General features: G+C 56.8%; 1 long non-coding RNA gene across 2 annotated transcripts; it reads right to left on the bottom strand.

Moving 5' to 3' along the window:
* Positions 1 to 634: 634 nt before the first annotated feature.
* Positions 635 to 7,148, bottom strand: LOC109255333 (uncharacterized). 2 transcript variants are annotated; one of them, XR_002075181.2, is made up of 3 exons: positions 6,931 to 7,148; positions 4,959 to 5,028; positions 635 to 1,091 (listed from the first exon to the last, which is right to left on the bottom strand). It is a non-coding gene; the product is annotated as an uncharacterized LOC109255333 (long non-coding RNA). The 2 variants fall into 2 exon arrangements; XR_002075182.2 differs by lacking the exon at positions 635 to 1,091 and adding an exon at positions 3,035 to 4,409.
* Positions 7,149 to 9,732: the final 2,584 nt, after the last annotated feature.

Here is a 9,732-nt window from a genome sequence, read left to right as displayed (position 1 = left end):
TGCCTGCCATTCTATTTAGGCAACAGCCTGAGGACCGAGGGAGCCCGGGATCTGGTGCCAGCTCGGCCCCACACTCTCTGGTCACTGCTCTCTGGGTTTCAGCTTCTTTATCTGTCAACGAGAAGCTGAAGGAACTCTGGAGTCCTCTGGCTTCAAAAATCACTGTGAGCCTGTTTTCCCCGTTCAAGGGGCCTAAGTGAGGCTCTACTTGTCAGGATGCTATGAGGGTCACAGACGCCCAGAAGAGACGCTCCTTGGAACAAACGTGTGACAGTAACCCCGGGCACAACGTGATCGTCACTCACACATCTGCAGCAGGTGATGCTCAGGGTTACCCTGGGTGCACGTCTGAGCTGCTAGAAGTGAAGGGAACACCCGTGTGTCATCCCCAGACAGGTGGTTCCCAAACCAGGGGTGGACTACGGATCCTGGGGGCGCAGGTGCGTGAGGTCAGGGGGTCTCCAAAGCCAGGTTCCTCTCACAGTCCCAGCAAGTGACACGGCATCTCAGATCCCCAGCTGCCTGTCCAAGGGGCGCTGGGGGTGCTGGGCTGTGGGTGAAGAGCTGGGGAGGAGAGAGGAGGAACGGAAGAGGGAGCACTTATGGCCCCATACGTCGGTGAAAAACGTGGAATGGGAAAGACCCGAAGCCAGTGGCTGGCTCGTCACTCAGTATTTGCAGGATTCTGGTCAAGTCGCTGGCCGGTCCGAACCCTGGGTTGCCGTGAACACTGTCCGGATGGTGATGTCGGCAAGTTCCCAGCATGCAGCAGCCAGCAAGCAGCGGCAAACCCGCGCAGGGTTTCCCCTCCTTCAGGGAGGGGCTGTGGAGCCCGCCCTGTGGACCGGACCGTGGGGACCGGAGGACAAAGGGGCTTGTGCGCGGGGTGCTGCAGCAGGACGGATTCCCAGACCACCAAGCCCGAACAGGTTGCATCTGTCTCCTTGTCACGATGTTAGTGAGAACAGGAATTATTTGTAAATAACAGCCGTTCCAGGGGAGAGTTCGGTCGGGGGTTCACTGTCCAATGGTGATGATAACGATTATCGTGACGATAAGTCGAAGGCAAGCGTTAGCGTCGATAGAACAATCTGGAAGAAATGTCAAGGTCAACGACGAGTAAATGACGGTCACATGTGGAGACGGGGGGGGGGGTGACCATTATTTAGATGGGCGAGGGGGCGACGGGCACTGGCCACGTGGGGTCATGAAGGATATTGTTCTGTAGTTTTCTTTACGGCAACTTTTGGTATCAGGTTAATACTGGCCTCGTAGAACGTTTCCCTTTCTATTTCATCGGCACCATCTGTCCTCGTTGAGTAAAAATGGGCGCTCACACCAATGAGGGCCTTGCCCCCTCCACCACCCTCCCCTTCTCTGCAGAATAAATACTCGCCCTTCTTCCTGTGATCCTGAACTTGGCTGCCCCCGCCCACAGCTGACACTCGGGGCTAAACCCCCCCCCCCCATGCAGACTGGACTCCTCCCTCCCCTATCCCTACAGTCCTCCCTCCCTAAGTGCAGAGGCTCTTCTACAGGATATCCTTCCCTCCCCTTTCCTGGGTCCCCTCTGTCCCCTCCTGCTCCCAGACCCCACTCCTCCCTCACCTGTGTTATTGCCACAGCATCCTGTTGGGTCTCTAGTGTCCCCACCTCCAGCCCCTCTTCGGGGACAGTTTTCTGAACCCTCCCCCCACCCCCCCCCAACCCCCACTAGAGCAAATCACAGCTCTGCTCTTTTTCCTGCTCCTTCATTTCCTGAAAATCAGGGATTCCCAGAGGATTCCCCTGGGGCACCCCTCACGTGGAGGGAGGGCTTCTGTGTCCCCAGGGTGTCAGGAGGCAGAGACTGAAGCCACCAGCCACCGGCATACTTGTTGTTCGAACTTCCCAATTGAATGATATTTCAAAACCATGCAACTTTATCCTCTAGGACTTATCCATGGTATGTTGAATACAAAATAAAGGGCATTTTCCTAGATCTTGGAGTAAAGGTGACACCCTTGGAAAACGCCCCTCCTCGCTCCACCGCTCACGGCTCGGCATTCCCGGGTGAGGCCAGGAGGCAGAACAGAGGACTGAGACATCTTCTAGGGTGTCCACTTCGCTCCAAGTTGAGCAAAAACAAAATGCCCTTTATTTCATATTACAACAATCGAGAAGGGGTGCCAGGCTCGGTCGGTCGAGTGTCTGACTCTTGATCTCAGCTCAGGTCTTGATCTCAGGGTCGTGAGTTCAAGCCCCTCGTTGGGCTCCATGCTGGGCGTGGAGCCTACTTAAAAAAATAAATAAAAAAAACCATCACAAGGGGCGCCTGGGTGGCTCAGTTGGTTGAGCATCCGACTTCGGCTCAGGTCATGATCTCGCGGTTCGTGGGTTCGAGCCCCGCATCGGGCTCTGTGCTGATGGCTCGGAGCCTGGGCCCTGCTTCAGAGTCTGTGTCTCCCTCTCTCTCACTGAGGCTCCCCAGGGTTGCACAAGCCCCGGGCTTCTCTGAGCGTGCCCCTGACTCCCTTCCCCATGTCCCCACCTGCCCCCGGCACCCCCTTCCTCTCAGCCTCACCCTCAGATCTCAGACACCACAGAGGTACGCACAGCATATACACCACACACATGCCCACACCCACCCACACCACTGCTCACACAGCCCTACACCATTCACCATTTGTCACCATTCCCTAGGTAGAGCGTAAACATCCACGCCGTCCCCTGAGTTGGGGGAAGGCTACCAGCACTGATTGAGCACCTACTGTATGCCACACACATTAAGCCCTTCGCATGTGAGATCTCTCGTAAGCTTTTCATCAACCCTTCCCAGTTAGTTTTACAGATGAGGACACAGAGCAGAGCCCTCTCTGGAGATGCCTCCTAGCACACAATGCGGGTGGCTTGCATGGGATGGGGCCTCTGTCTTCTACCTCTACCCTTGACCCAGCCCCATTTTTTTTTTTTTTTTTTTTTTTGCTGAAGAGAGATTATCAAAGGAGCAGAACCTTCTAATTATTAGCTTGGCGAATGGAATGAGTGGTGAATGAAGCAGAGATGATCTCACCGCGGGAGAGGGGGCTTGGCCTCAGCTGGATGGAGAAGGAGGGGCAAAAGCTGTTTCCTGAGTTCTCTGGGTGGGAGCCCCCTCCCTCTCTCAGTGCCACCCCAGGCCCTCCTGCAGAGAGGGGAGGAGGGAGGGAGGGACGAAGGGAGGAAGGCCTAAGACCAGGCTTAGTATGAGTCCCAGCTCTCCCTCACCGGTTGGGTGACCCGGGCAGGTTCTTCCTTCTCTGATCGTCAGTTCCCTCATCTGAAAAAAGGGTTGGCAAGAGTCCCCTTCATTCATGGGTCACTGTGAGGAGATGAGGCTTACGGGACGACAGGCTATGTTCCTGGCACATACAACATGTGGCTGTTGTTGTCACTTTTCTCTATAGGGTCTGATACCCCGGACTTTCTAAGCTGGACTCTGGCCACGGGTCCCAGGTGGTAGCTGGGGTCTGAAGGCTGCTTCAGAATCACGTGTGAGGCTCTCGGAACCACAGGTCTCTGAGCCCCACCGCAGGAGAGTCTGATTCCTTGTTCTGGGATGGGTTGGGGAGACTTCACTGTCGTCCTCCACTCAGCAGGTTCAGACTGGTCCCAGCCCCGGGGCTGCCTGAGGACCAGCTCTGGGAAAGCCTTGATTGGGAGACTTCCCCTGCCTCTGGCCCTTCTCCAAAGCGTTGGCCGGGCCGGAAGTTGGATGCCTGCCACGGCACGTCCGGCTCTGGCTGGGGCCCAGGCTTGGGCCTCTCTCCTCAGTCTCTCGCGTCTGGTGGTAGAGAGGGTGGGAGCTCTGGAGTCAGGCTGCCAGCGGTTCGAGCCCTGCCCCATCATTTACCAGCTTCTGAGGCAGCTTTGCTGCCCCTTGGCTGAAGCATCGGCTCTGACATCGGGTGGCCCCGGGGTTGATACTCGGCTCTGTCACTGACAAGCTCTGAGACCTTGGGGCAGTCGCTGAACCTCTCTGTGCTGGTGTTTGCTCATCGGTACCATGGGGATCATGACAGTCCCTCCCGGATTAGGTGGTTGTGTGGACTGAGTTAACACACACAAGCCACACCTGGCAGAGAGCCTGGCCTGAGCCAAGCACCCCAGCTCAGACAGGGAATCAGCTGGGTGGCCTCAGGCATGTCGCACAAGTGTCACGGGCCTCAGTTCCCTCATCTGCATGATAGTGAGGGCAATCCTTGCCTTTGGAGGCTGGTGTGAGGAGGGACAAGATAAGGTCTGTGATGCACTTGAACTCCCGGCTCCGCCAGTGAAGCTTCGAGGTGGGGCTGTGAGTTTCACCTCCTCCGCCCCTGCCCCTTCGAAGACTCTGCGTCTGCCTGCCACTCACATCTGGCCTCAAACACCCTGTCGTCTCCATGCCCTTCCTGGAGAGTCAAAAGAGAACCCCCTGAGCAAATGCCAGCAAAACCCCCTAGTGCGGGGCTGGGTGCCAGGAAGCGCCCAGAGATGGGAGCTGAGTATCGCCAGCTGGGAGTGTGGATCCACCCTTAGGAGGCTGCAGTGACAGGTGGGGGGCCCTCAGCTGCTGGTGCCAGCTCTGCCCCAACGGGGAGCATGGTCTAGGCGAGTCCTGTCCCCCTGCTGAGTCTCAGTTTCCCCATCTGTAAGATGGGGCTGGAGCTGGTAGGAAAGGTTGTCCAGCCTTGACTCTGTGGACACAACACTCAGCGAATCACCTCCAATCTGTCCCTTTCTTGACTTATCCTTCCCCTATCTCCCCACCCCTGCATTAGCCCAAACTGCGAATGCCATTTGGGTCCCCCAGCCCACAACGGGAATGAGCCTATCGTGTCCCCACGAGCATCCATGCAGGTTCCCAGGACAACCAGCTAGAGGTCCATCACTGTGGGGCCCCTCCCCACTCTCCAGTTAGTTTTATCTCAGCCTGGATTCGGTTCACTGCTTTGACTCACCATGGGTAGGGGCTCTAGAATGGTTCAGCAGAGGGGCAGAGATGGGAAAACCAGGCTCCACGGGGTCTAGCTGAAAGTGAAGGGGGCGGGGAAACCCGTGATGCTGTGCCCCATAGCCAGGCTCCATATTGGTGATGAGCGAGTCTTCACATAGGAGGGAAAAGAGGCTCAGAGAGGTTGGGTCATTTGCCTGAGATCACCCAGCTAGTAAGAGATAGAGGCGGGAGACAAACCCAACCACACTTTCTCTTCCTTGAAAGCCGTTCTGGGATTCGGCTACGGAAGGCCGACAATCTGCTCTTTGGAGGCTGGGCTCTACGATTTTCCTGCCTCCAGGGGACTGGCCACTGAGTGAGCCACATGACTCCCCGCAGCCAGAAAGCAAAGCCTACCCTAACAGGCCCACCTTCTCTTGATTCTTTGGGGCCGCTGAGTTGGGACAATTTCTCTAGATGGCAAATACAGCTCCAGACTGGGTCTCATGCAGAAGAACATCACTCTCAGGGCCAAGCCAGAGTCCCCAGGTCCGATCCTGTTAGGAGGTACTTTGGACTTCTCCACCGCGGACTTACCCTCTCCTGGGGCGGGGGCTGGGGTGCAAGAGGGAGGGGCGCTCCTGTGTGGTCCTAGGAACACAGACCTAACTTGTCAGGGGTCCCAACATCGCCACTTGTAAGCTGGGTGGCCTTGGACAAGTTGCAAAACTTCTCTGAGCCTCAGCTTCCTGTGATCGCCCCTTCCTTGCTGGCTTACTGTAAGGCTTGAGATACACGCACAATAAATGTCGATTATGTCTGCCTTAACATCTTCCAATCCTCTTTAATTGCTTTCATGATCCTTATTACAACTGGGCCATTATATATTTTCGTGGGATTCTCTGTTTGTGGTCACCTTCCTCACCAGCAACCGGAAATTTCTGTGCTGGTGAGGCGAGACAGTGAATAAACGAAGGAATGAGTGATGGAATGTTCCGTGAAGACTCTTAACCTTATAACCCTCCCAAGGCCACCGCACCCCGCTTGAAGCCCTCCCCCTCTGTGCTCTGCCTACTTCCTGCTGAGGCACCTGAGATGACCCAGAGACATTGTCTCCCCGTGCCTGGCCTGTCTGCTCCGGCCTGTGAATGCAGACATGTGTCCCGCACTCTGATGCAGCCCATGCCCCCGACCAGGGCAGAGCGGTGGCTCTGCTATTTTAAGGGAAGAATTCTGGGTTGGCCTCCACTGATTTATTTCATTCTTTGAGTCTTGTCCCCAGGCATGGGCCCTCATTATGACTTCCTTCTCCACCCCCACTAATGAGCGGACCGAGCAGAGAATCCCAGAGCTTGGCTGCCCAGGTCAGCTGCAGCTAAAAAGTACATGGCTGAGCTCTGGCAGGGGGGTGGGGGGGAGGGGGGGGGAGGGGGGGAGGGGGGGATTTTTCTCACCCTGCAGTATAATTGTGGCTCAGTGCACCTTCCAAAGCACTAGAGACTCTGTGTGAACTGAGGCCTCCGCCATGCGGCCTGCATGCTAATTCTCCTGTTACATCTCTTCCTGCTGGGCCAACACGGGGCTGGGGTCTCCAGGAGGCTCTTGGGGGTGGACACAGGAAGAGCAGCTGGTCCCTCTCAGCGTCACACACGGTCCTGACCTTGGGAGGTTAGAGCGGGAAAATGCAACTCCCACACCGACTGGTCAACAGCCCCACTGACACCTGCTCTTAGGGCTGCAGGGCTGGCTTGGGGAGCCTTCACCCTGCCCTTGGGGAGCTCCGTCTGGGGGCTGGCGGATGAATCACCAATGGAGGCCCAGAGAGGGTGTGCGGTTCCACTGGGCCTTACAGTCCGACAGAGGATGGGTTAGAATAAAACCCAGGACTGCTGATGCTGGCCTGTCCGACCAGGACTTGCCATCCCAGCGCCCTGCCAGTGTTAGGGGTCAGGAGATGTTTCCTGGGGAAAGAGCTTCACTCATGATAAGAACTGTACCTGGAGGTGGAATCCAAAGGAAAGGATTTGGCCAACCCCGCCCCATCCAGGTCCAGGCACCCTCGGACCGTTCCTTTTCCAGCTCCACCCAATGCTGTCCTCCAGAAATGCCCGGCATCAGTGAGGAAACTTTCACCTGAAAGTAACAACAAACAGGCTAAGCAAAAAAATTTGCTGGCTCAGCTGAGAACAGCAGGGGTAGGTCTACCCAGACCCCATTTCTCCAACATTCTCTCCTCTCTGCCTCCTCCCCATGTCGTCTTCACCCCTGGCCCCCGCCACCCTCCCTCCCTGGAGCCAGAAGGAAAGGGCAGAAGTATCTGGGAGCAACCTTGGAGGAGAGAGGAGGAGCCCTTTCCCAGAACCCCTGGCAAACATCTGGCCTTTCATTGGCCTGAGCTGGGTCACTTGCCCTTTCCTGAGCCAATCAGATACCGGCAGGATGGGCGGGGCCACACTACGTAAGCCAACCAGGCCCCACCCCTGGAGCTGGGGATGGGTCATTCTGGCCACCTGACTGAGAGAAGCACAGGGCGGTTCCCCTAAGGGCAGGGCAGCGGGCTTGGTGGGAGGAGGTGAGGGGGGAAGCAAGAGAGGGAGCAAAGCGCTGTGACAGAAGCCACCTCTGGTGATGACGTTTCATCCAATCAATGAGAAGCCCGCCCTGTGGCTCCGGTCGCACCTCTCCTGTCCTGCCTGAAGTCCAAGCCTGCTGAGTTGCATGTCATCCCCATGTGCCACCATACTGGCTCATGACCCCATTCTTTTGCCCTGGCCGTGCCCTCCCACTAGGATTCTCAACCACCCCTACCTGCCCTTCATCCTTTAGATCACTGCTTCAGCTCCAACTATGAAATGGGTCACCCCTGCTGGCGGCCCCACCACCGTAACTTGCCGTGCCGCGCCATTATGGTCAGGGTGTCTGTTATCTCCCTGGCCTGCCCCCAGTACACACGGAGTTTGCCAGTTCCTTGAAGGTTTGGGCTTGTACAAGTCGTAATTAAATTTTTTTTTTTTTTTAGTGTTTTATTTATTCTTGAGAGAGAGAGAGACAGAGCACAAGCCGGGGAGAGGCAGAGAGAGAGCGGGAGACACAGAATCCGAAGCAGGTTCCAGCAGCCATCAGCCAGAGCATCAGCCATCAGCGTGAGCCATCAGCACAGAGCCCGATGCGGGGCTCGAACTCACCAACCGTGAGACCATGACCTGAGCTGAAATCGGCCGCTTAACCGACGGAGCCACCCGGGCGCCCCGTGACAAGTCGTAATTAATCTCTCTATTCCCAGCCTCTAGATACTGCTTGGCTTCCACCAAGAAGTCAATGAATATTCGTTGAATTAATGAAAATGCGTCTGTGTTGAAGACATGACTTCTGTGCAGTCGTTGGCATTTTAATAAAGGACAAAGCCTCAAGCCTTAGGAATGACGCTCCAAGGGTAGACCTTCAGGCACTAGCGAGCTGGGGACGGAAGCTTCCTCCACGGTTTAGTGCCTGGAAGAAGAACAGCCGCTGGAAGTTTCCATTCATGGCTTTCCAGCGCGGAAACGGTCACGTGGTCTCTTATAAAATACAAAGGTGTCATGGAAACGGAGCCGACTTTCTGGTGGGAGGAAATTTCTCCAGTCCCGTCAGGTTTCCCTGCGCCGGTTCTGGTTGACAGAATGTTCCTTCCTTTCTCACCTCGTGGCAAAGCCCTGGCGAACCTTCCCTTCATCCCAGCTCTTCAGCTCCATGGCTGCTGAGCCCTGCCTGTCCGTGCGGCTGTAGCATTCGGGGAAGACACTGAAGTTAGTTGGGAGTTTGGAGAAGCCTTGTTCTGCCGCGTCAAGCCCACGACCTGGGTGCTGCTCCCACCCATGCTGACCTGGGGCCCGTCCTGACCACTGGGCCCCTCCCTGGTCCTCTGGCTGAATCCCCCTGGTGCCCTGGCTCCGTGCAGGAACAACCTGCAAGCCTGTGGCCTGCAGGCCACCCTCCACTCTGCCCCGGGGCGATCTTCAGCCGCACAAAGCTGACTCTCCCCTCTTCCCGCTGGAAACCCTTCCCACGGCCCACGACATCCTCAGGTCACGGTCTAAACTTCTTAGCCCTGCCTCAGCAGAGGCATAGACATTAGCCGGGCACCCTCTCCCCGCGGCCTGGACGCCCCCCCCTCCCCGTCAGTCCTGCACACTGATTCCTCCAGACCCAGCCCCAACATCCCCTTCTCTGTGAAGCCCTCCTGGCGGAGGCTATTTCTGTCTCTGCCCGGGGCCCCCTCCTTACCGATCCCCTGGTCTGTTCCCCCCCCCGCCCCAATACACGGTGAACATGTCCAGGTCAGAAGCCAAGTCTCATTTTTCACGTCCTCAGCATCTGGCAGTGGAAGAAATGTCAGTGTGTGTTTGTTGAGGGCATGAACGGATTAACGAACAAACGAGCGGAACTCACTGTTCAGATAACATGGGCAACAGTTGACTTCTACCCAGTCCCGGGCTCCACACATGGGGTGGCCTCGGTCACCCCGAACCTGCCGCCGGGCTGGAAAGATCCGATTCCGGCGCCACATTCTCACGATGCGAAGGTGCCAGAAACGGTGGGTGCAGCTTCTCACCCGCACCCTCCACTCTGGTCCTCACCGTGACACCATGAGGGAGGCCGGGCATCAGCCTCTTTTTACAGATGAGGCAACGGAGGCGGAGGCCGGGAGAGGTTGGGCTGCTTGACCACGCCCTGTGAAGGAAGGAGTTTCCTTGAGGAGGGAACTCAGGCCCAGAGAGGGTCAAGACCTCACCCAAAAGCCACACAGCACTGTTTCTAAT

Source organism: Panthera pardus, unplaced genomic scaffold (genome assembly GCF_024362965.1).
Source record: "Panthera pardus isolate Hobbes unplaced genomic scaffold, ASM2436296v1 HiC_scaffold_11, whole genome shotgun sequence".
Lineage (NCBI taxonomy): Eukaryota > Metazoa > Chordata > Mammalia > Carnivora > Felidae > Panthera > Panthera pardus.
Note: the sequence above shows the minus strand (reverse complement) of the source record. Positions and strands in the feature narration are given on the sequence as shown.